Here is a 27,473-nt window from a genome sequence, read left to right on the forward strand (position 1 = left end):
GTATGTCTTGAAGAGGAATTGGACAGGTGAGGAAGTAGGAAGAGCTTTCCAGGCAAGCACACTAGCATTTGTGTGGTCGTTGGTTGGGCCAAGAGTCAGACACAGCTGAGCTCTGCTGGTCATGGGGGAAGGCTGGAGCGAATGCAGAGTGCTTCCCAGGAGGGCTGAGAGATGAGTTTAGAGAGAAAGGCAGGGGCCAGACCATAAAGCACTTGTGTGCTAAGTTAGAGTTGGAATGTTTGAAAGTTATAGAAAATCATGGAAAAGTTTTAAGCTGGGGAAATGCATAATTTTGTGTTTTAAAAATAGCATTCTGACTGGAATCCTCACATAGCCAAGTGACCATTTCTAGGTGCAGAAAAGGAGGACCTAAGTTTGCACCAGGATTGGTGGCTACCTGCCTTGGGAGACTTCAGATTCCTTCATCACCCTGTGATCTTCCCTCTGAGAAGAGCTCGGTCTTCTGTCCTCCTTATCTCAGAAGATTTGCTCAGCTGGGTGCAAGGCGACTTTTGTAAAACGGTCTTTAAAGTTGGGGTTTATTGTTGTAACCACCCTAGTCTGCTTTGCTAGACATGAGATGCTCAGGTTTCACACTTCCTCTCAACTCTCCCCACCCACACTCTCATGTCTCTCTAGGTTCTGGGTTACTGAATTACCGTGACAATTTTTTTGGTTGTTTTGTTTTGTTTTGCTCTGCTATTACTACTGAAGTCTGGGGGAGTTCACGTGAGCTGCTCGGTAGAAGGCAAATCCACTGAGGCAAGCGGGGGCTTGTGTTGCTGGGGCAGACGCGGCAGGTGGCATCAAGCAAGCCACGCTCAACAAACAATTTGAGAGCCTTCAGCCAATTTACAACTGCAGGCAGTGTAGAGCAATGATGGTCAAACATTTTTTGCTCATGTACCGTTTACTTGGGTAAGTAACATTATCTCCTTACACATTTTGAGGTTGACACCTATAGTTTTTTGTATGTTTAAGGAGTTGCAAATGTAATTTCTAGTGTGTTGTACATAACAACACTTTAACTCTTTAAGTTATAACAGTCTATTTTACACTGGTAACAACTTAGCTTTTAATGCATACAATAGCTCTGTATTTTTACACTCCCTTTCCCACATTTTGTTTCTTCATTTTCCTTGAGTCTCTGTGTTGGTTTCTGGGCATTAGATAAAACAGCCACCCCTTCCAACCCTGACGGACTGGTCTTATATAAGAGATGAAGCTTGTCAACTAGTCAGACCGAGCTCCTGGTTGTCTCCCAAAACTTTGTGATGGTCCAAGCTGCCATCTTTGTTCTTAGTGGCTCCCAGCAGATGAAAGTGCACCAAGACCCATTAGTGTCCCAAAAGGAAAGGTTGCAGTCAGCATCTAGATGCTGAGTGATTAGGAGCCAAATCCTCGGGCAGCAGGTGGGAAGCTAGGAGATGGGCTCTGTCAGCACTGAGCCTGAGTGTATAGCTGTTGGGAGTGCCTGGTTAAAAACTGCTTCGTTTACTCTAATCCTGTGGGACTCACCAACACAAACCTTATTGGCTATCAGAGCTAGGTGATTTGGGGGCTGGTCCCTCAAGTGGCAGCTGAAAAAGCTGGAGTGCTAGATGTGTGCATAAGCTTTTATTTAGGGACATACTGGTGACTTGGTTTTTTGTTTTTTGTTTTCAGGTGGTTTTTTTTTTTTTTTGAGTGAACAGGAGGGAGAATGTGAGGAAAGTGTCCACCAGCTCATTCAGACTCTAGTGAGGATTGCAGTCGGTACCTGAATATATACTATTTAGAAGCTGTACCCTCAACCTGTGGCTTGTGAAATATGCCATCAAACCCTTTCCCATGAAATACTGGGAAATGGGCACTTTTGCCTGTTCCTTTTGCACTAAGCCCTATGGTGAGTGGTCACATGCCCATTAAGAATTGCTTCTTTGTTCTAGTCCTTCGGGACTCAATGAATACAAGCCCCTTTGGCTATCAGAAATAGGCAATTTGGAGGTCTGTTCTTGGGGTGGCAGCTGCAAAAGCTGGGGCACCAGACGTGTGTACAAGCTCTTTCCAGAGAGATGCTAGTGACCTGGTTTCATTGTTGGAAGGAGCTGGAGGGAGAAGGCAGCACAAGTGGGCATCAGGCGCTCTGTGGAGGAACTGAGCCCCCAGATGCATGCTAATTGGAAGTCAGACCCACAGGTAGGAGCTTGTAAATATGCAGCCAAACCCTTTCCAGGGAAAGACTGGGAGATGGGCATTTTTGCCTATACCTTTTGTGCTGAGCCCTGGGGGATGGACAGTGTGAGTACTTGTGCCCATTAAGAACTGGTTCTTTGTGGGGCATCTGGGTGGCTCAGATGGTTGAGCATCTGCCTTTAGCTCAGGTCATGATCTCAGAGTTCTGGGATCAAGCCCTGCAGGGATCAAGCAGGGCTCCCTGCTCAGCGGGGAGTCTGCTTCTCTCTCTCCCTCTGCTCCTCTCCCTGCTTGCACTCTCTCTCCCTCTCTGTCTCTTAAATAAATAAATAAATAAATAAATAAATAAATAAATAAAACTAAGTAGAATTCTTAAAAAAGAAAAAGAAAAAAGAACTAGTTCTTTGCTATAGTCCTGTGGGTCTTGTGAGTCTTGTGGACTCAAGCCTTGTTGTGATTCAGATCCTTCGTTCTTCAGGGAAAAGCTGGAAGTTGAGGGTTCCCTCCCAATTGTAGAGCATGGTGCTGGGAGTGGGGTTAGGGCAAGATTATGTCTCAGCCTTTCCTACCTGTTTCTAGGTGGGTGTGTCTTTATTCACTCCATTTGTGGCTGTCACCTATCCAGTTTCTGGATTTCTATCGGAGGGAATTGTTTTACACGTTTGATGTGTTCATGGAAGGAAGTAAGTTTAGGAACTTAATCACCATCTTGGGTTCCTTCTCTGTCTGGTGTCAGTTTGTTAGCTCCTTGAACTTATATTTCTATTCCATTCTTCCTTCCTAAGAAAAATACTTTCTTATTTTTGAAAGTTTAATTACCTTATCACAATTTTCTATCACAAAAATATATGCAGGAGCATAAATTATTTTTAAAAATGTCTTGTGACTGTAAAACAACTTTAAAAAAATTTTTTAAATTTAAATTTAAATAATTAACATGTAGGGTATTAGTTTTAGAGATAGAGGTCAGTGATTCATCATATATAATACGCAGTGCTCATTACATCACGTGCCCTCCTTAATGTCCATCGCCCAGTTACCCCATCCTTCCACCCTCCTCCCCTCCAGCAACCCTCAGTTTGTTTCCTATGATTAAGAGTCTCTTATGGTTTGTCTCCCTCTCTGATTTCATTTTTTATTTTTTCCTCTCTTCCCCTATGATCCTTTGTTTTGTTCCTTAAATTCTACATATGAGTGAGATCATATGGTGACTGTCTTTCTCTGATTGACTACTTTTGCTTGGCATAATACCCTCTAGTTTCATCCATGTCATTGCAAATGGCAAGATTTCATTTTCTTGATGGCTGAGTAGTATTCAATTGTGTATATATATACACAATCTTCTTAATCCATTCATCTGTCTATGAAAACTTTTCATAGTTTGGCTATCGTGGACATTGCTGCTATAAACTTTGGGGTGCAGGTGCCCCTTTAGATCACTGCATTTGTATCTTTGGAATAAATCCCTAGTAGTGCAATTGCTGGGTCATAGGGTAGCTCTATTTTCAACTTTTTGGGAACCTCCATCCTATTTTCCAGAGTGGCTATACCAGCTTGCATTCCCACCAAGGGTGTAAGAGGGTTTCCCTTTCTCTGAATCCTTGCCAACATCTGTCGTTTCCTGACTTGTTAATTTTAGCCATTCTGACTGGTGTGAGGTGATATCTCATTGTGGTTTTGATTTGTATTTTCCTGATGCCGAATGATGTTGAGCATTTTTCATGTGTGTGTTGGCCATTTGGATGTTTTCTTCAGAGAAGTGTCTGTTCATGTCTTCTGTCCATTTTTTGACTGGATTATTTCTTTTTTGGGTGTTGAGTTTGATAAATTCTTTATAGAGTTTGGATATCCACCCTTTATCCAAAATGTCATTTGCAAATATCTTCTCCCATTCCAGGGGTTGCCTCTTAGTTTTGTTAACTGTTTCCTTTGCAGTGCAGAAGCTTTTATCTTGATGAAATCCTAATAGTCCATTTTGCCTTGTTTCCCTTGCCTTTGGAGATGTGTCTAGCAAGAAGTTCCTGCGGCCGAGTTCAGAGGTTTGCTGCCCGTGTTCTCCTCTAGGATTTTGATGGATTCCTGTCTCATATTTAAGTCTTTCATTCACTTTGAGTGTATTTCTGTGTATGGTGTAAAAAAATGTCCAGTTTCATTCTTCTGCATGTGGCTATCTGATGTTCCCAACACCATTTGTTGAAGAGACTGTCTTTTTTCCGTTGGATATTCTTCCCTGCTCTGTCAAAGATTAGTTGACTGTAGAGTTGAGGGTCCATTTCTGAGTTCTCTATTCTGTTCCATTGATCTATATGTATGTTTTTGTGTCAATACCATACTGTCTTGATGATTACAGCTTTGTAATAGAGCCTGAAATCCGAAATTATGATGTCGCCAGCTTTAGTATGATTGTTTTTTTTTTTTCAATGTTCCTTTGGCTATTCGGGGTCTTTTCTGGTTCCATATATATTTTAGGATTATTTGTGCCAGCTCTGTGAAAAAACTTGATGGCATTTAGATAGGGATTGTATTGAATGTATATATTGCTCTAGGTAACATAGACATTTAAACATATTTGTTCTTCCAGTCCATGGGCATGGAATGTTTTTTCATTTCTTTGTGTCTTCCTCAATTTCTTTCATGAGTGTTCTATAGTTTTCTGTGTACATATCCTTTGCTTCTTTGGATAGATTTATTCCTAGGTATCTTATGGTTTTTGGTGCAATTGTAAATAGGATTAACTCCTTAATTTCTCTTTCTTCTGTCTCATTGTTAATGTATAGAAACGCAACTGATTTCTGTGCATTGATTTTATATCCTGTCACTTTGCTGAATTCCTGTATGAGTTCTAAAAATTTTGGGATGGAGTCTTTGGGTTTTCCACATAGAGTATCATGTCATCTGCAAAGAGTGAGAGTTTGATAACTTCTTTTCCAATTTGAATTCCTTTTATTTCTTTTTGTTGTCTGATTGCTGAGGTTAGGACTTCTAGTACTGTGTTGAAAAACAGTGGTGAGAACAGACATCCCTGCCATGTTCCTGACCTTAGGGAAAGGCTCTCAGTTTTTCCCCATTGAGAATGATATTTGCTGTGGGCTTTTCATAGATGGCTTTTATAATATTGAGCTATGTTCCCTCTATCCATACACTATGAAGAGTTTTAACCAAGAAAGGATGCTGTACTTTGTCAAATGTTTGTTCTGCATCTATTGAGAGGATCATATGGTTCTTGTCTTTTCTTTTATTTATGTAGTGTATCACATTGATTGCAGAGGTTGAACCACCCTTGCAGCTCAGGAATAAATCCCACTTAGTCATTGTGAATAATCCTTTTAATGTACTGTTGGATCCTATTGGCTAGTATTTTTTTAAAGATTATTTATTTATTTGGGAGAGAGAGAGAGGAGGAACAGAGGGAGAGGGACAAGCAGACTCCATGTTGTATGTGGAGCCCAATGTGGGGTCCAATCCCACAACACTGAGATCATGAACCGAAATCAAGAGTTGAACACAACCAACTGAACCACCCAGGTGCCCTGTGACTATAAGACTTAAATACAAGACTTAGCAACACATCTCTCATGGCATTGGGTAGCTGCTATTATTTTTTTCCCCAGTTGGTTCATGTGTCTATGTATAGATGATTATGACCATTTTCAGAATGAGATAAAATTCATCATTCATTTAATTTCTATTTTTAATTTTCATAAATGTAAGTATTGGAAAATTGTGTTTATATTAAAAAATGGCGATAGCAGGAGTGCCATGATGGCTGGCTGGAGCAGTGGGAAATGCACCCTGTTGGCAATCATGGCACCTACTTCTGTTTCTGACATATAAATGACATGTTTTTAGACAAATCACTTGATCTTGGTTTCCTTATCTATAAATTAGGGGGATGGCCTAGTGGAGTTTTAAGGCTCTTAATAGCTCTATCATTCCTTAATAATATGAAAAAAGGCAGATTAAAACCAGTAGGTATTATTAGGTGGGAATATATGTATAAATATGTATAAATACATGAAAATGATGTAAGTATGAAGTGAATCTTGCTTTCAAAGTGATTATAATCAAACTAGGTACCAAATAACATGAATTAAATGCGGAATAAGTCAAGATTACATGTGGTTAAATGTTAAGTGCTGTGATAACAGAGAAGGGCAGTTATGTTAAAGGTTCAAAGATGAGTCTATTAGTGGCACTGAGCTTTGTAGGGACTTCATTGAGAAGATGCACTTTGAAGGGGACTTTGATGGTCCATGTAGTGAAACAACATGAAAGAAGGTATAGAGGGGAAAAAAAAAGAACGAAAGAAGGCATAGAGGAACCACAGACCACAGAAGCATAGTCTGATGGTGACAAGGTGACTACTGTCTGCTGAGGGGAAGAGGGCCTGAGGTGATAGGCATAGTACACATAGATTACTGAGGTCCCTGAGAAGCAATTAGAGATAATTTACAATTAATTCTAGTTATTCATGGTAAATATGTTCTATACAGTCACCACAAACACTGACTTAGCAATACTGAACTGTTGCTCATAGGGGAAATACCATGTTAAGTTTCTGTGAGATTTTGGTCACATTTTCTTCAGCTGATGAATACATAAGCTTGTTTTTTGTGCATTTCTGCTTAAAGACAGACATATTCAATATATACTGTTGATTCATTAACATTGAATGCATGGCTTTGGTAATGATATTCTGTTAGCCTCAGGTATTCACATTGCCCGTATATAGTAACCGTGGTCAGTAGTAAGGAACCTAACTCTTAACCTACTCTTGGTATACGCGTGGCTACTTTAATTATTTGTTTTCTGCTTTCTGAAGTTTTTTGAAAATAATTTCCTTTGTCTTTAGAGTGAGAATTATGTCATGCTGATTTATTAATTAATAACATCCTCCCTATGATGCTCAGAAAGGACTTGAAAGTTCTTCTGGGTCTGCTACTACTGTGTTGACTTCCTATACCCCAGCAACCTTCCCCTCTTACTGGGTGAGGTCATAGGCCAGATGGATGTTAATTTTGAATCTAGTAAACTCACCAAAGAATTATTCTCTCCCTGGGTGTCAGATACTGTGGTAGGCCTGGGCACGAGAAAGATGGACAAAGTTCCTATCTTAAAAGAGCTGGCAATTGTCAAAGTCTAAGAGATTCCCCAGACATTAAAATACCACTTAATGTTTCATCCTACAGACAGCTCCACTAAATGTAATGTAAAAGTGGAACAAGAAGAGCCTGTCTTCTTTTGAGAAATTTTCCATTTTTTTTTCACTTCTGGGTTTTCGTTCCTGAATTGTATGAGTACCTCATATATTTTGGATATTAACCCCTTATCAGATAAATGGCTAGAAAATATTTTCTCCCATCCTATAAGTCACCTTTCACTCTGTTGATGGCTTCCTTTGCTATGCAGAAGCATTTTAGCTTGATGTAGTCCCACTTGTTTATTTTTGCTTTAGTCGTCTGTGTTTTTGATTTCATATTCATGAAATCATTGCTAAGACCAAGATCATGAAGTTTTCCCCCATTTCCTTCAAGGAGTTTTAGAGTTTCAAATCTTATGTTTAAGTCTTCAATTCATTTTTAGCTGATTTTTATATATGATGTCAGATTAGGGTCCAATTCCATTCTTTTACATGAGGATATCCAGTTCTGTCAACATCATTTGTTGAAGAGACTATTCTTTTCCTATTGTGTATTCTTGGTACCCTTGTTGATGTTGCTATATGCTTGGATTTATTTCTTGGCTCTACTCTCTTCCATAGGTCTATATATATGTGTTTATGCCAGGACCATACTGTTTTTAGTATAGTTGCTATACTGTTGTAATATATTTTGAAATCAGGAAGTACAATGCCTCTGGCTTTGTTCTTCTTTTTAAAGATTGTTGTGGTTGGTTGTGGTCTTTTGTGATTCCATATGAATTTTGGAATTTTTTTTTCTATTTTTGTAAAAAATGCCATTTTAATTTAATGTAAATCAAAACCACAGTGAGCTATCACCTTACATCTGTCAGGATGGCTATTGTCAAAAAAAACAAAGACTGGTGTTGGTTTCAAGGGTATAGAGAAATGGGAACCCTTGCACATTGTTGGTGGGAATGCAAAACAGTACAGCTGCTATGGAAAACAGTATGAGGTTGCTCAAAATTAAATATAGAAGTACAATATGATTCAGCAATACCAATTGCATATTTATCCAAAATAATGGAAATCATCATTTCAAAGAGATATTAGCACTCACATATTATTGTAGCACTATTCACATTAGCCTAAATGTGGAAGCAGTCTAAATGTCCATTAATGGATGAATAGGTGAAGAAAACATGGTGTATATATACACAATAGAATATCATCCAGCCTTAAGCAGGAAGTTCTGTAATATGTGATAACATGGATGAACCTTATGCTAAATAAAATAAGCTGGTCACAGAAGGACAAATACTGCATGAGTCCACTTGTATGACATATCTAAAATAATCAAACTCATGGAATCAGAGTAAAATGGTGATTGCCAGGGATTGGATTGGGGAGAGAAATAAATGGAGAGTTATTCATCAACAGGCATGAAATTTCAGTTAAGCAAGATGAGTAAGTTCTAGACGTCTGATTTACAACATTGTACCTAGAGTCAGCAATATTGTCTTGTACACTTAAAAATTTAAGAGAATATATTTCATGTTTTAAGTGTTTTTACCACCATACAATAAAAGGACTGCTCAGCCAAGTCTCCACTTTCAGATGCCTCTAAAAATCTTTTACACTCATTGTGCAGTAGGTACGTTTAAAGTTAATCCTTCGCAGAAGTCAAGTTCTGGGGGAAATCAAGTATCTTTTCTGAGAAGGTTTTCCCATTTTCCTCTTTTTATTCATTTATTTTTTTCTTCTCTCAATCATCTATGAAATTAAAACACTCCTTGATTCTCTACTTTATACCATGGACACTTTCTTGTTAGATAATAATCAGCAAGCTCAATGAACTAATAGGTAGCAGAAATTCTCATGCAGAGGTATATGCAATAATAAAACACTTCAGGTTGGCTTCTCTTGAGAGTTACCACCCAGGAGAGTTTGATTTGGGTGTGTGCTGTAGTAGTTCACTTATGGGTATATGCTCAGGGTTATCTTGTCCATGGCCACTGGAGATTCAATTCTCTGCCTTGGCTTTTANCATGCAGAGGTATATGCAATAATAAAACACTTCAGGTTGGCTTCTCTTGAGAGTTACCACCCAGGAGAGTTTGATTTGGGTGTGTGCTGTAGTCGTTCACTTATGGGTATATGCTCAGGGTTATCTTGTCCATGGCCACTGGAGATTCAATTCTCATACCTTGCCTTGGCTTTTTTTTTAATTTAAATTTTAGGTCATTAACATACAGTGCAATATTGGTTTCTGGAGTAGCATTCAGTAATTCATCACTTAGCTACAAAACCCAGTGCTCATCACAACAAGTGGCCTCCTTAATACCCATTACCTATCTAGCCCATCCCCAACCCACCTCCCTCCATCAACCCTCAGTTTGTTCTCTATCAAGAATTTCTTATGGCTTGTTTCCCTCTCTCCTTTTTTTCTTTTCTCCCTTCCCATATGTTCATCTGTGTTCTTTCTTAAATTCCATGTATGAGTGAGGGCATATGGGTATTTGTCTTTCTCTGACTGACTTATTTCACTTAGCATACCCTAGCTCTATCTGTATCATTGCAANATCTGTGTCATTGCAAATGGCAAGATTTCATTCTTTTGATGGCTGAATAATATTCCTCTGTGTATGTGTGTGTGTGTGTGTGTGTGTATCTATATATCTATATCACATCTTCTTTATCCATTCATCAGTTGATGGGTTATTTGTACTCTCTCTATTGTTTTGCTGTTGTTGATAATGCTGCTATAAACACTGGGGTGCATGCATCCTTTCAAATCACTATTTTTGTATCCTTTGGGTAAATATCTAGTAGTGCAATTGCTGGATCATATGGTAGTCCATCTTTTCAATTAATGGTGTTGGGAAAACTGGGTATCAACATGCAAAAGAATGAAACTGGACCACTTTCTTACACCATGCACAAAAATAAATTCAAAAAGGATGAAAGACCTTAATATGAGACAGGAAACCATCAAAATCCTAGAGGAGAACACAGACAGAGACCTCTTTGACCTCAGCTGTAGCAACTTCTTACTAGACANTAAATTCAAAAAGGATGAAAGACCTTAATATGAGACAGGAAACCATCAAAATCCTAGAGGAGAACACAGACAAAGACCTCTTTGACCTCAGCTGTAGCAACTTCTTACTAGACACATCATCACCACAGGAAAAGGAAAAAAAAGCAAAAATGAACTGTTTGGGCTTCATCAAGATAAAAATCTTCTGCACAGTGAAGGAAACAATCGATAAAACTTAAAGACAGCCTATAGGTTGGGAGAAGATATTTGCAAACAACGTATCCGATAAAGGGTTAGTAGCCAAAGTCTACTCAGAACTTATCAAACTCAACACCCGAAAAACAAATAACCCAGTTAAGAAATGGGCAGAAGTCATGAACAGACACTTTTCCAAAGACATCCAGATGGTTAACAGACACATGAAAAGATGCTCAACATCATTCATCATCAGGGAAATACAAATCAAAACCATGATGAGATACCATCTCACACCCGTCAGGATGGCTAAAATTAACAACACAAGAAACAGATGTTGGTGAGGATGCAGACAAAGGGGAACTCTCTTTNATCATCAGGGAAATACAAATCAAAACCATGATGAGATACCATCTCACACCTGTCAGGATGGCTAAAATTAACAACACAAGAAACAGATGTTGGTGAGGATGCAGACAAAGGGGAACTCTCTTGCACTCCTGTTGTGAATGCAAACTGGTGCAGCCATTCCAGAAAACAGTATGGAGGTTCCTCAAAAAGTTAAAAACAGAACTACCCTATAACCCAGCAATTGCACTACTAGGTATTTACCCAAAGGATGCTTGGCTTTTATTACCAGATACCATGATCTTTGTTTTAATAAATACCCATGCTTATAAATAATTATTCTAGGAAGGCCACAGTACCAATGTGTTTGAGGCATTATCTGTTGTCTAGAAGTTCAACCAAAGGATGCTTGTTTAATTGAAGAATTCTGTAAATGAAATATTGTGAGCGTTGTTCAGAAATGATGATAAAAGGCTGTTTTAACCACATGCTTCTTCAGGTAATTGCTGAAAGCAATGTGAAATCATTCGGTCCCATGTTTGTAACGTGATGGGGCCTGTCTGCTACAGGAATGGGAAGGTAGCTGTCTGTGGGTGTGGTGTGCGGAGGAAAGGGCCTACTCGCTCTAATTATGAGTCTTTCGGGCCCCAATCCCATCTTTCTAAGAGTGAAACACTAGAGTAAGTTCATTGACACTTGAAGGTTTAGTTAAAATAGAAATTCCCTACTTTGTGAAATTGTGATAATAGTAATTTCTCTTAGGATTGTTGCATATGATAAATGAGATCGTCTATGTGAAATATATTGCAAATGTGTATATATTAGCTGCTGTTAATAATAATAATAATAATACACATATTAATAATAATTAGCAGTCTTGTACTTTCCATCAGGGCCTGAAGAATTTGCTGTTCAAACCTTACTTCTTTTAAAGTGATGGCTTTTTTTTTAAGTATAATTGATATACAAAAAGCTGTACATATTTAGTGTCTAAAATTGATGAGTTTGGATGTATGTATGGACCATGAAACCAAAGGCACTGGTTCTTTGTTTTGATTGAGCCCCATGCCATTGATACAAGTCACTTGCTAAGCTAACATAAGGGTGCACCTGTGTTCAGCAGAGTAATGTGGGTGTCCTACACTTTTCACTCTTGATTACTAGATGGGACAAAATCAACATGGGGCAATTTGAAGCTGAATAGATCATATCCCATTTCCAAGAGATGTATTTTGCTTAACAAACTCCTTTCTAAGATGTAAATAAACTGGGTCTCATTTTTTGACCCAGAGCTGATAATCAAGATTAGAGAAAGCATGAGAATCTATTGATGCCGGAAGTGGGCAGGAAAGGGAATCTTGGGCTTGAGACCACTGCTGAAAGACTAACTCTGTTGGGAGGCATGGCCTTGTGGGTGTCTCCAGGACCAGGCTGAGCAAGATGGAGGTAGGAGGGTGTGGGCGTGTACTTTGCCAGGGGCAGGTGAATTGTTGATGCGTCACTGAAATTCCCCAGCAGGCTGCCTATGGCCCTCTGGCTGTGGGGAGGGTTGCCAGTGGCTGAGGAGAGATGTCAGAATGAGTTTGGAAGGCAGCAAATTAAAAATGATTTATATTTGTTGCCAGCTCATTCTCTTCTAACATAGCTTCTTCAGCTTATTCTGGTTCAGACCAGTATCTCTCCTCTAAGTTTTGGCTTCCTGTTCTTGAAGGTGAAGTAAAAAGGGAAAGGAAGTGGAAGATGTAGGAAAGAAGAAAAACATTTCCTCCCTTTTCCTGGTAGAAAAGTAGATCAGACTTCTAGATCCCTTCTTTCTTTCTTTTTTTAATTAATTAATTAATTAATTTTTATTTATTTATTTTTATAATAATATTTTTTATTATATTATGTTAGTCACCATACAGTACATCCCTGGTTTTTGATGTAAAGTTCCACGATTCATTAGTTGCATATAACACCCAGTGCACCATGCAATACGTGCCTTCCTTACTACCCATCACCAGTCTATCCCATTCCCCCGCCCCCCCGAAGCCCTCAGTTTGTTTCTGAGTCCATAGTCTCTCATGCTTCATTCCCCCTTCTGATTACCCCCCCTTTCTTTATCCCTTTCTTCCCCTACCGATCTTCCTAGTTCTTATGTTCCATAGATGAGAGAAACCATATGATAATTGCCTTTCTCTGCTTGACTTATTTCACTTAGCATTATCCCTTATTTCTACCTTCTTTTTCATCTTAACTGTGTGCATAAGCCAGCAATTTAAAAACCCATTCCTAGGAATGCTTAAGGCCTCTTGTAATTTTCTTTTTCAAGTTGTTCTTCTGTGTAGAAATGTCCCCCTCTCCTAACTGCTAATGGAAAGAGTAGTCTTTCAAAAATTAACATTCTTGCTTCTTCTAAATATAGTGGTAGAGAGAGCAAGCTACCTTCAGAGGAAATTTTATATTTACCTGAAAAATCACAAGTGATTTCCTTCAGATATATAAACATAGGAGTCTGATATTTTATTTTTTAATTTTTTTATTTTTTTAAAGATTTTATTTATTTATTTGACAGAGATAGAGACAGCCAGCGAGAGAGGGAACACAAGCAGGGGGAGTGGGAGAGGAAGAAGCAGGCTCATAGCAGAGGAGCCCTGATGTGGGGCTCGATCCCACAACGCTGGGATCACGCCCTGAGCCGAAGGCAGATGCTTAACCGCTGTGCCACCCAGGCGCCCCAGGAGTCTGATATTTTAAAGAAAGAGTCTTAAAGGAGTCTGTTGAACTTTATAAAGGCAGCGTTTCTGAGAATCCCCTTTCGTATGCAGTTCTCATAAGAAAACTAGTTGGGATTCAAGTGGTAAATTAGAAAAAAATAGATGTAACTATATTTGCATGTCAGACTGGTGAAGTAGGTCAGGCCAGTTATACTCTTAAAGGGGTTATGAAAGTTTATCTCAGGTCACCTTGGTGATTGCTTGGAGGAAAATCAAGGTAATGCAATAGACAGCTTAAGCCAGGTTTCCTACTCACAACAGAGAAGTACAACTGGTTAAGGGAACATACCTAGAGTATTTTTGTCCACTGGGCAAAGAGGGATCAGCTTCTTGCATAGAAGGCATGCTTACTCACTCATGGAGATGCAAAGAGAGGCATTTTCTGTCCTATCACCTATGATACCCCTTTTCCCAGCTCTTTCTTCCTTACCCATCCTCTTATCATTCTTAAATGTGAATTCCATACAGGTAGAGGTTTTGTCAGTCTTATTCATTGTTGAATCCCCATTGCTTAGAATGGTGTCTGGCTCCCAGTGAGCACTCAGCTTAGAGGCTCTATTATTGGACTTCACTGAGCATTTGGTTCACTTCCTTACGTAACCTGTATGGTTATTGGTTCCCCCGACAGACTGACATTTCTGTAAGGGCAGGGATTGTTTCTAATTGTTCTTGAGCTTTTGCAGAATCTCAAAGCACAATGATTGGCATAGTAGTGGGTATTTAATAAATGCTTGTATAAACAAAACAAAGTGCATGGTTCACTGCCCTGTGAATGAATTGAGAACTGAAAGAAATCCTAAGAAAGACCAGTGGAGGGACAGGGGTTTAAAACTGGAGGAATTATTAAGAAGTTTCCTCCTAGGTCTCGGAGCTGGGGGCAGGAGTGGGTTGGTGAATGGGTGGAACTGACAAAGCCAGATCAGCTGAAAGATGATGGTGTCAGCCACAAAACCACTAGACAGGCCATCATCAAGAAGCTGGCTAAGGGGTCTCACCAGCTTCTGGTATCACTTAGTCAAAGACATCATTCAGTACCAAATAGCACATACAAGAATGAGCTGTAGAACCATTAGAATTCCCAGGGTTTGAATCATCTAGAGAGAGGAGGAGAAGGTAGTTTCAGAGCAGCTGAAGCTCAGTGTCAAGGTAGAGAAGTGCTTTCCTTGTTGTAGGGAATGGGGTTGGACTTAGAGGACCAAATCAGAATATAAGAGGAGGCCACTATCAAAGAGCAGAGGCTAATTATTTTAATAAACAGCATTTGGAACAAGTTGAGGAACCCACTGAATCTAGAAGCCACATCTTCCCTGGGCAAGGAGTCTGCTTAATTTGGTTTAGCACTCAAAAGAAGGGATTGTGGTGAGGGGAAGGAACCAGGGCTGAGTGCCAGGTAGAGCTGCCAGGCTGATGCAGGTGGACAGTCACATCTGAACAAACAATATGTACTTCATCTCTTAATTCATTTTTATATTTTGAGTTTTGTTTTCTTTTCACATGGTTACTCAGTAAAAATTCCTTTGGCAAAAGCCCAGACTTACTGAGTCCTTTCGTAAGAGTGTGATGCTAACTGCCTATAGGGTCTAGACTCTGGAGACAAAGTGCTAAGTCTGTCTGTTAGCTTTGCCACTTGCTGGGCAGCATCCTTGAGCAAGTGTCTTATCTTCATAAGCTTCAGTTTCCTTGTAAAGTGAGCTGTGAGGATTAAATGAGATAAGGTCTGTAAAGCTTTTCACATAGTATTTGAGGTCAAAGTTAGCTATATGTTTATTAATCTTACCAAGGTGAAGAGGCAAGATGGCTCTGTGATGTTATCCATCTCCAAGCTTTAAGGGAGACATCTTCATATTTGAGAAGGAAGAAGAAGTCAATTCTGCTTTGGGCATTGAGTTTAATGCATCTGTGGAAAATCTAGGTTGAATTATAGCTAAGGGGCTGGCATTCGGAGAGGGACAAGGCTGAAGATTTGAATTTGTGTGTCAAAATGCAGAAATGGAGAAGTGTCTGTTCATGTCTTCTGCCCATTTTTTGACTTAATTATTTGTTTTTTGGGTACTGAGTTTGAGAAGTTCTTTATAGATCTTGGATACCAGCCCTTTATCTGTAATGTCATTTGCAAATATCTTCTCCCATTCGGTAGGTTGCCTCTTAGTTTTGTTGACTGTTTCCTTTGCTGTGCAGAAACTTTTTATCTTGATGAAGTCCCAAAAGTTCATTTTTGCTTTTGTTTCCCTTGCCTTTGAAGACATGTCATGATCTTGGAAACAATCTAAGGGTTTCAGAGGGGAGGGGTTTGGGGGATCGGGTAGCCCGGTGATGGGTATTAAGGAGGGCACGTGTTGTAATGAGCTCTGAGTGTTACATGCAAATAATGAATCATGGGACAATACATCAAAAACTAACAGTGTACTGTATGGTGACTAACATAACATAATAAAACAAATGCAGAGATGGTCAGTAAAAGAGAATGTCCAAAAAGAGTATTTAACAAGAAGGGTTGTTTAAAGTGAAGTGTTTCTAGGGTATCTGCCTTCTATATTCAAGAGTGAGCTAAAGAGAATGATTGTGAATGGGATCCATAGGAGCAGCCAGAGATAGATGGAACACCAGGGTAAGAGGAATGTTGAGCAAGTCAGAGGAGGGATATTTGATTAAGAAGGCATGGTTAAGGAAGATAAGTCAAGTGAGCCAGAACTAGAGGTGGCCATGGGTTAAGCAATTATTATCTCATTGGTTTCCTTGGTCAGGACCAGGGCAGGCAATGGAGCAGTGGTGGAAAAAGCCAGACTGCTATTGATTGAGAAATGAAAGGGCATATTTATGATATATGAAGGGAAAAAATCAGATTACAAAATCATATGCTTGGTATGACCCATTTTATTAAAAAAATACAAAGAAGTTAAAGAAATATTCACACTGGTGATGGTCTTTAAATCAATTTCTTTGGTAATTCCAATCGCTGACCATAAAGAATAGAAGTCCAAGCCCCCCCGCCCCGCTATTATTTTCAGCTCTGTGCTACTTCCGACAGCTTTTGACATTCAGACCTTCAGCCTGATTTCCGATCTTCTCTAAATTCCAAGGCTGAATTCTGCTTCCTGTGCCTGATTTTAGGCGCTCTCCAAAGACTGAGCAATCACACAGCCCTGGTTCTTCCTGCAGTTTTGTAACATATTCCACCTCCACCCATCAGGGGTGACCTGGGACGCAAATCCTGGCAGAAACGTGCTCACGCTGGCCCGCTTGAGGGGCTGGAACAAGGGTACTGAGCTCAGGAGTCTTGTGATAGAGACATAGATATTTCTAAGAAAGTTTTGCTAATTAGGAAATTGAAGCTCCAGCAAAATTGGAGTCTTCTAGGGTTACCATAGGAAACATGTTCCCACAGAACCACTTCCCACTTTCTCATGCTGAGTCATGTCCTGGTTTCACTTTCTCAAGCCCGATAGCAACTATTGTCAATGACACAAAAACATTTTATTGATTAGAGAATTTTATACACTTGAAAACTAGTTTTATTTTTAAGCTCAGTTGTGAGAGGAGAACAAGCCATGAGTTTTTGGGAATACGTGTGTCCATCCACATTCGGTCTTCATATCACCCCCACTGGTCTGTGTGACTTTGGGCAAGTTCTGATCCTTTCTTTGTCTTAGTTTTGTCATCTCTGAAAGAGAATATGACACCAACCCTACCCATTTGTTGTGAGAAATTCATGTGAGAATGGTGCACAGGGCTAGCACAGTCAATTGCTTTTTTGTAAGCTCTCTCCAATTCTATTATTTTACTCCTGGGAAGCACCTCATCCTTTTCCTGATTGAGAAGTACCATCCATGAAAAGGGAAATAGATAAGAAAATATAGCCACTTAGTTGAATTGTCATCTCTATCTCAAAATGTTCCTTTATTCCCAAACTTTCTCATTTCTTCTATAATTCTGAGCTCAGTTTGCCTTCTTCTCTGGGTATATTATTTTTGAAATATGAACCAGTATTGTTTTTTCTCCTAGGGTACTTTCCCCCCCTCTTTGTCTCTTCCTTGACTCCATAATGACCCACATTCACTGTTTCAGGAGAGGGAGAAAGCTTCGAGATTATGTATCCCCCCTAGGAATTACGAGAAGAGAGATACCTCGATAGAGGTAGCTTGAAGAGTAAGGAGTAGAACTTCTCACTCTTTGCCCCCTCACTATTAAGGATTCCTTGGGCTGTCAGCATAGAAGTGGATAGGAAGGGGTGCTGGGGTGGTACAGTTGGTTAGGCCTCTGACCCTTGGTTTTAGGTCAGGTCGTGATCTCAGTGTTGTGAGATCAAGCCTGGCATTGGCTCTGTGCTCAGTGCAGTTTGCTGGAGTTTCTCCCTCCCTCTCCCTCTGCTCCTACCCCCTATGCTCACACACACACACACTCTTTCTAAGTAAATAAAAAAAGATTTTATTTATTTATTTGTCAGAGAGAGAGAGAGAACAAGTGGGGGAGCAGCAGGCAGAGGGAGAAGCACACTCCCCACTGAGGAAGGAGCCCAATGTGGTACTTGATCCCAGGACCCCAGGATTGTTACCTGAGCTGAAGGCATATGCTTAACCAACTGAGCCACCCAGCTGTCCCTAAAATAAATCTTTAAAAAAAAAAGAGAGAAATGGATGGGGAAAGGCAGGAAAGATTAGGGGTTCCTAAGAAGGGTTCAGTGTCCGTGGGCCAAGACTGGGGCTTTGGCAACAGCCAGGAAATGTGTAGGATCTGAGAGCAGAAAGGGCAATACCTCACTTTTCTTTAAAGCTCTGGGTAGATGGTGAGATGGTACAGAGAAAGGCTCCATGGTATTATTCTACGCAGATGGGACTTGGGAAGCCTCACCAAGTTTCTCACACCATATTGTGGTGAGGAGAGTCATAGACTATGCCTTTTACAGGTGGCTGACTTCTCCAAAGCTCCCTCGTCAACTGGCTGCCATCTAGCTTCAGCCAATAGGAGACATTGGTGGGACATTAAAGGGTGGTAGGAAAGGAGAAGTCGGAGCAGTCTCATCTTTCTCTCCCCTCCAGCAGAATCTACAGCTTCTCTTTGGTTCTAGCCTTTTCTGGATGACCTTCCTCTGTAGTGCCAGTGTCCATGTGCTCCAGTTCCTCAGCTCTGGTACCATCACCTCCTCCTGGCTCTCTCACCAGATCTGTGAGAGAGGCCTACTCCTGTTGATCTTTGGGTTTCTTCATTGTACCCTGGGCTTTCTACCTCTTCCAATACTTTCGTAATCAGTTCTTCAAATAAAAGGAGCTACCTGGTGTGGGCTTTCTTCTCTTGACTGGACGCTGAATGATACAGTCTTGTTCACCTTCCTGCTCTTACCAGAACCAAGATCTCCTCTGAGGTTCTTACCTTCCCTGTAGCCCTTTCCCTTTGGGATAGTTGTTTTCCTCCCATTGGGCCTAGAACTGAGTTATATATCCCTCTTGCTTCTTATTGCCATTTTCAGACCATTTGTTTTTTGTTCTCCCTAAACCCTTTAAACCTTGATTCTCATGTCATTAGGTGGAATTGTCCTACCATCCTTCATCTCCTGCTCCTAGAGTCATTCATTTCTGGATTATTTTAGCTACTGGCTTTTTACTATTCTCTTAAATACTTGTCCTGCCTTAATCCTTGGTGATTTCAACACACATGTAAATAATCCCTCTAACGTTTTGCATTTTCCACTTCTGGAACTCTTCTCTGGTACTCAAACTGCATCTATCCCTTGATCCCAGCATGGGTTTCAGTGCGATTCTTCCGCCTTTTCACTGTTTATTGCTCCCCATGCCTTTATTTTCCTCTTTATGTAAGTTAAATTCTATGTTACTTACTCACTCTTGTGCATACAGTCTCAAATATCTGGAGCCCCTCTCTTGCTTCGTTGTATTCATTTGTCAAAACTTCAACTCCGATTAAATCAAAATTTCTGTCTGCTCTGCACCTGAATCAGAGCAAGTGCATACACCTGAGGAAAATGTAGCCACTTGAATCAGGACCATGACTATCAAGTGGCCCTTAATGCTGACCAAGAAACCGAATGTATTTTCTTGGCCATTCCTTGCCCTCTATTCCAGATGATCATTCCACACCTCTGTTCTCCTCAAACCTTGTGGCAGCCATGGAGGTGTGCTACTCTGATATGTCAAGAGCACCTGTAGGGCACAGGTGATGGATAGTTTTTAGTTGCTACACATTAGGGTTCATTGTGATATTTGTACCAAGGCCATGCTAATCCCTGGATGGCTCCTAGCCAGTGGCTGAGTATAGTGGTAGTACTGGGGTTGGACCCTCCTGTCTGACATGGGAATTTTGGGAGTCCTTACTTGGGGATACATCATTAGCTTGGTTGAGACTTTCTCAGAATTGTACTGCAGTTTGAGGGTCTTCTTACCCAATCCTTTTTTCTCTCTTTTCATAGGCAGAATATCTACATTGCAGTTTGGAGTCTTCCCCCATTATTCACAGGTGTTTCTCTAATAACTCTCTTGCACATTTACTTCCATCTAATATCTACTTCTTGGAGGATCAGAATTAGTCTTGAACACGTGACTACTATCTCCCCATTCCCCTTCTTAGGTGAAGACTTTGTTTCTTACATCAGTTTCTTACGTCAGTACAAAAACTGAAGGTATCAGAATAGAATTTCTATGAAGTCACACCATTTTTTTTATTCAGCTTCCAGCATCTATACACTTATAGTCTGTCTTTCCACTTGTTGCTATAGATTGCATTTCCATTTTATAATCTAAGACCAAGCTCTCTACTTGGGCACCAGATTCCATCCCAACTTTGCTACTAAGGGAACTTTATCCAGTAATTTTTTTTTTCAGTAAACTTTATCCCCTTTACATCTCCTCTCTTTTCTACATTACCACTTGCCCCTCTCTACCATTCCCATCAGTAAACAAACATGTTATGTCTCCCACTTGGAAAAAAACCTTTCTGGACCTCAGTTCTTCTCTACCTATTGCACATTTATTTCCCTCTTCTCACCTAAATTCATCAAATGCATTTTATATACTTCCACACTTCCAGTTTCTCTCCTCCCAACCTTTGAGCATAATTCAATCCAGCTTTCATGCACTTTACCAAAATTGCTATTGCTGAGGTTACCAATGGCCTCAATGACCAAATTTAATGATCAATTTTAAATCAGTAGTATTTGATACAGTTAATCACTCCCTCCTATTTTTTTCTTTTATTTATTAATATACAGTACATGGCACTTTTTGGTTTACCTCCTTACCTTGTCTACTTCAGCATATTCCTGGCTTATTTAGTACAGTGGAATGCTCCAGAGTTCTGTACACTCAGTCATTGATGATCTTATTCAGTTCCATGAATTGCCAAGTTGTAACTCTAGCCTGGATCTCCTTGAATTCCAGACTTATATATTGATCTTCCTATTTGATATGTCTTGTTAGATGTCTAGTAATATGTCCCAAACCAAAACCCTCATCTTCTCCCTACACCTGTGCAAATAGATCACAATCCAAATTGGTTTTACTGTAGTCATTTGACTTATCTGTTAATGGCAATGCCATCTGTCCACTATTTCAGGTCAGAAGCATTGGAACCTTTCTAGATAATTCTTTTTCTCCAACACTCAAAATCAGAGAAATAAGTTTCTAGTTTTAATTGAGGTCCTTAATAGAGATCCACCTACATTATACAACTCATCATCCAAAGTGTGACAATTTAGACTAAAAGAACTATGCCCAGAAGTGGCCCTCTGTCTGTATTACTTAACATTTCAGTCAATTTCAGTCAATTACCTAAATGACAGCACAAGGAACATACTCATTAAGTCTGCATGGCTGGAAGGAAAGCAGTGGCTAGCATCTGAGAAAATACTAGTCAGCTTGCTGGGACTGTGTCTAATTGGATCTTTTATCAAAAGCAACTCAACAAAACTTGGCAAGGACAGTACAGACAAAGATAGGATGGGGAAGTACTGAACTGGTCAAGTTCAAGACTTAACTCTGCCATCTATCAGGTAAATACCTATTTATTAGAGAAATTAATCTTCACAATGACTCGTTGACATAGGTAATAGTATACTCGCCACTTTATAGATGAGGAACTGGACTTGATCAAGAGGTCAAGGCTTAACTCTGCCATCTACTAGGTAAATACATATTTATAAGACAAATTAATCTTCATAATGACTCTATGGCATAGAGTTTTGTAGATGAGGAGCCAGACTTGAAGAGGTTAGCATTTTGCCAAAGTTCCAAGGTTATGAGTGACAGAGCCAGAACATGAATCCAGATCTGGTGTGCACCGAGCCTCCACCACTGCTATTCCCTGTCTCCCTTGTACACACAAGCTGCCCATGACAGCTGACACCAAGGCTGAGGAAGCCTGAGGCACCACCAGGTCCCCGAGAGCCAAAGGCTAAAATTGCTAACTCTAAAACAGGTGACATGAAGAAAACTTCATTTGGAGAACAAAGACTAGTATGTCCATTGAATGTCTATTTTGTGCTTCCAGGTGCTAGGAATGGAGACGTTAACGAAAGATGGTTCCTTCATCAAAACACATAAGTATGTGACTACTACTTCTAACACTGGGGAAATGATAGTTTTCCCTCTTGAGTCAACATTTGCTATGAACACCTGGTCAATTGTCTTAAAATTATTAACCTACAATAGGCTCCTCTTTGTCTAAACCAATAAAGTGAGTTTTTTCCTACCGTAGTGAGGTATTCATATACCAAAAGACAGTATAAGAATGAATATTTATTTTCTTTAAAGGTTCATTTCTAAGTTTTCTGAGTGAACCATATGGCTAATAAAAGTAACAATAATAAAAAAGACCACTCTGCCTTCAGCTCGATAAATATATACATTTGTTAGATAAATAAATATACTTATGTTTACTATATTCATATATATATATATATTTAAATCTTGAATATATCACTTATGTTTCCCAGTTTGTCAACTATAAAATAGGTATAAAAATGTCCTACCATACCTATTTGCTAGAGTTTTGTCAAACTCAACTGTGTTTGCTTGTTTCTTTTTAAAAAAGATTTATTTATTTATTTGCAAGAGAGAGAGAGAGAGAGAGGGAGAGAGCATGAGTGGGGGAAGGAGCAGAAGGAGGGAATCTTTCAAGTAGATTCCCCACTGAGGGTGGAGCCTGATGAGGGCTTGATCCTACAGCCCATGAGATCATGACCTGAGCTGAAACTGAGAGCCAGAAGCTCAACTGACTGAGCCTCCCAGGTGCCCCTGCTTGTTTGGGTTTTAAAACAAACACATGAAAAACATGCATTCCAGAGACAGTAACGTCAACTCTTTGTTGTAGATGTTGTTATCAGTAGAAATATAAATAATGTCTATACAGTGGAACCCCGAGATTGTGGTTTGTATTCTGTTGGACATTAACCAGTGTATCTGATCTAGCAATCTAATAAATTGCAATAAATCTAATTTTAAAAAAAGGCAAGTCAGTCATGCCATTTTACTTAAGTTCCTCTAATAATTCCCATTTCATCCAGAGTATAATCAGTCTTTACGTTGTCTTAAAGATTCTCTGTAACTTTGGCCTGCTCCACTTTATTGCATAATGGACAGACTCTGCTCCAGCCACCCTGGCCTCCTAACTGATTTCCACCCAAACCAAGCACATTTCTACTTTGGGCCCCTTGACCTGGCTATTGCCTCTGCTGGAATCCCCTTCCAAATGAATCCCTTAATTTCTTAAAGTTCTTGCTCAAATCTACCTTTATAACGAGGCCCATTGGACAATCCTATTTAAAATTGCAGTGCCCTCAACTTTCTGGTCACTCCCTTACCCTATTGTTCTTTTTACCCCCCCCCCCGAAATTTTCATCTCTTAACATTTTATATAATTTATTTGTCTGCTTATTGTCTGTCCCAATTGTCCATAAATTTCATGAGTGTGAGCTTTTGTGTCTTCAGTAAAAAGAAATGTTCCTGGACCATAGCAGTTTCTCAAAGCTGATGACTAGAAGGAGAACATGAAGGTTGGCACATGACATTGGAATGAAGTCTAATAACTGAGAAAACAGGAAGATTCTAAGATATCTTGAGTTTAAAAGAATGTCCCCTGAGGATGGGGAATTTTCACTTCTCAAATATGGGAGTGCAGTCAGTGGGAACATTTTAAGTGACAGAACTTGGCATCCCTGGCCTTTGTCAAGGTCTGGAGCAGTTCCATGTGTCTGCAGACCATAGGTTAATGCATTCAGGGAGCAGACTTAGCCTGAAACTTCTACCTGCACTATGCCTGGTAAGAGTAAAAACTCCCATCTCTTAACGGTAGGGTGTGAGAACTGCATTTTAATTTAGGACCCCTGTGACTATTCTAAGCAAGAGCCACGATGAAAAAGAAAACTGGTTTAATTTATGTACAAAATCAAGGGCGTTAGTTCTCACAGGAGATTCATGTCCTGTCAGGTCTTTAAGGATATGTTTCATGGTTGCTCTGTTCCCAGAAGGTGGTAGGATCGGCTTCCCTGGGCAGTTGAGGGATGTCTGCAGATCATCTGCAGGACTCCTAGTTTCTAGGCAGCTCTTTTCAAAACCTTTCCAGATTGATGGATTTCAAAAAGCCAATAATTTTCAGGATGAATTCAGTGCTAGGAATTTCATGGTTGATTTTCAGCATGCAAATTTATTTCTATCTTGCTAAAAGCATTTCTGAGGAAAAATCTAGCAATTCAGAACGAATGACTCAGTGACAGTTATTTTGGCCATGTGCAGTGTCTTCAGATCCTAATTCTGAGCCAGAAAGGCACACTGCTTTTTGAGATTGCCCAGGATCTTTTTGCAGATTCCCGTTCTGCTCCTTGCAATCTCCATTGCCAAATCCCCAGTCCCTGACAATTTCTCAGTTAACTGGCAAAGGTTATGTTTGACATTTTCTGCTCCACACTCATGCCATGTCTTTATTGTCTGTTTGTTGTCTTTCTTCCTCAACTTATTTTAAAGAAAAAAGAGTCCTGTAGATATTTCTCAACTATAATCTGATTTGCAACATTTCACTTTCTTTCATAGGCTCCTAGAAGGGCTCATTAATCCAATAATCCAAGAAAAGCCACAAACCTTTTCTTAGTGTTGGTCTTTTCTTTCTTTCCTCCTCTTTCTCGCATTACATTTCTTCTCCCTTGTTCCTATCTCCCTGGCACTTCCTTGGTTAGTCATCTCTACTTCAGTTTCCAATGTTTTCTCTTGATTTGGGCTTCCTTTCCTCCTCAGCACCTCAGATTCCTAGAACATTGGAAAAGGCAGGTCTTTAGAGTATATCTGCCTCAAGAATCTCATTTTTAAGGTAAAGATGGTAAAGCCCAGAAACACAACATAATTTACCCAAAAGTTCACAGCAAGACAGAGGCAAGAATGAGTTCCATCCTCGGGCTCCTGGGGCTGTGCTCCTCTGTGCCAGGCTCTCCCTTTTTTGTTTCCCTAAGGCAGAGCCTACAGATTTCTCGTTCAGGAGTCACATTTAACCCATGGACAAATTTTGTTGAACTGCATATAGGTTAAAAAAATGTTAATATTTACAAATGAAGGATTTCAGTTAAGATCTGGAGGTAGACAACATAGTGATTAAGAAAGAGCATGGCTCTTAGAGGTGAGAACCCCAGTTCAAATCCCAGTTAGACTTCTTATTAACTATTTGCTGTGGCAGAGTTAAAGGTCAAATTACCCTTTATTTTCTTCGTCTATAAAATGGGGTTGACATAGTCCTTACCTTATTGTTAGAGGAATAAATGATGATGTATGTAAAGGGCTTACAGTAGTGACTAGTACTTAGCAAGTGCTACAGGTGTCTCTTACGTACCTTTTATCATCATGGTCATGCTGTGGTGTTTCTCACCCTCAACCAGGAGGCGATGCACCTTTGTGGACCTTCCTGGCATCATCACCTGGGCACACACCCTTTGGCCTCCAAGCACAAACCCCGGACTCTGAGGTCTCCATAAAGGCCCTTCAGGGACAGTGAAAATTTGCAAACTTACTCTTATCTGGAGGGAACCCCTGTCGGAATTTTAAAAAGTATGAAATAATATGATATTAAGAAAGAAGAAATGCAATTGTGTCACTTCAGATATGCAGAATAATGCCATGGTCAGGGGATGCTGAGCTAGGCTGTAGGTATGAGAACAGTGTGTTTCAAATTGCAGGGGTAGTCTCATCAGTGGAAAGGGAAATCAATTCAGGAAGGTGCGACTAGAATTTTAAAAAAGTGAAAAATAAATGTTTGATTATGTTCTACATAAGGGAAATTTTTTTGTGAAATCCTTTTCATTTGCTTATTCATGTGTATATTGGGATAGGATGTAAAATGCATTTCTTACTGGGAGTCCTCATCAAAAGTTAGCCACTGTGCTAAGGAATCTTGTGTTTTAATAATTAGATAGGAAGCTGGTGTAGCAATTCTTATATCAGACAAATTAGAATTTAAACCAAGGACTGTAATAAGAGATCCAGAGGGACACTATGTAATTCTTAAAGGGTTTATCCAACAAGAAAATCTAACAGTTGTAAATATCTATGCCCCCAACATGGGAGCAACCAGTTATAAACCAGCTGTTAACCAAAATAAAGTATCACATCAATAATAATATATTAATAGTAGGAGATTTTAACACTCCACTCTCAGTATTGGACTGATCATCTAAACAGAAGATCAACAAAGAAACAAGAGCTTTGAATGACATGTTGGACCAGATGGACTTTGTAGACATTACAGAACATTCCACCCTTAAATGAAAATACTCATTCTTCTCAAATGCACATGGAACTTTTTCCAAAATAGACCACATACTGGGTCACAAATCATGTCTCAGATAGTACCAAAAGATTGAGATTGTTGCAATTTGAGACCACTTACGTCAAAAGTAATAATCTGTTGTATACTTTAAGATAAATTACTGGGTATAAAAAATTAGAGCAATTCCTTGCTATTTAAAATGCTACCTTTGTTGTTTTTTTTTTAAGTCCAGATTAGAAAGCCAATTTATTTTTTTATCTCTCTCCTTTATTTTTGTTTTCCTTTTTTTAAATTTAAATTTAAATTTTTAAAAAATTTTTAATAATTTTTATTATGTTATTTTAGTCACCATACAGTATATCCTTAGCTTTTGATATAATGTTACATGATTCATTACTTGCGTATAACGCCCAGCGCACCATGCAATACGTGCCCCCCTTAATACCCATCACCAGCCTATCCCAATCTCCNATTCTTCTCAAATGCACATGGAACTTTTTCCAAAATAGACCACATACTGGGTCACAAATCATGTCTCAGATAGTACCAAAAGATTGAGATTGTTGCAATTTGAGACCACTTACGTCAAAAGTAATAATCTGTTGTATACTTTAAGATAAATTACTGGGTATAAAAAATTAGAGCAATTCCTTGCTATTTAAAATGCTACCTTTGTTGTTTTTTTTTTAAGTCCAGATTAGAAAGCCAATTTATTTTTTTATCTCTCTCCTTTATTTTTGTTTTCCTTTTTTTAAATTTAAATTTAAATTTTTAAAAAATTTTTAATAATTTTTATTATGTTATTTTAGTCACCATACAGTATATCCTTAGCTTTTGATATAATGTTACATGATTCATTACTTGCGTATAACGCCCAGCGCACCATGCAATACGTGCCCCCCTTAATACCCATCACCAGCCTATCCCAATCTCCCACCCCCCTCCCCTCTGAAGCCACTAATTTGGTTAACACAATGGTAATTATTATCCCATAAAATATTTTCTTTAAAGATTTATTTTAGAGAGAGAGGAGTGTGTGTGAGAGAGAAAGAGGATGAGGGGGTGGGTGCTGGCAGAGGGAAGAAAGAGA

At 39.4% G+C, this 27,473-nt stretch overlaps 1 protein-coding gene across 3 annotated transcripts in view; it reads left to right on the forward strand.

The window, feature by feature from the left end:
- The first annotated feature begins 765 nt into the window (after positions 1 to 765).
- The window catches only part of ZPLD1 (zona pellucida like domain containing 1), a 265,892-nt gene continuing 239,184 nt past the window's right edge, over positions 766 to 27,473 (forward strand). For all 3 annotated transcript variants that reach the window (XM_034657659.1, XM_034657665.1, XM_034657669.1), the window contains exon 1: positions 766 to 918. The gene's annotated coding sequence lies outside the window, so the exon portion shown is untranslated. The remainder of the gene's footprint in view (positions 919 to 27,473) is intronic.

The sequence above is a fragment of the Ailuropoda melanoleuca genome, chromosome 1 (assembly GCF_002007445.2).
Source record: "Ailuropoda melanoleuca isolate Jingjing chromosome 1, ASM200744v2, whole genome shotgun sequence".
In the NCBI taxonomy this organism is placed as follows: Eukaryota; Metazoa; Chordata; class Mammalia; order Carnivora; family Ursidae; genus Ailuropoda; species Ailuropoda melanoleuca.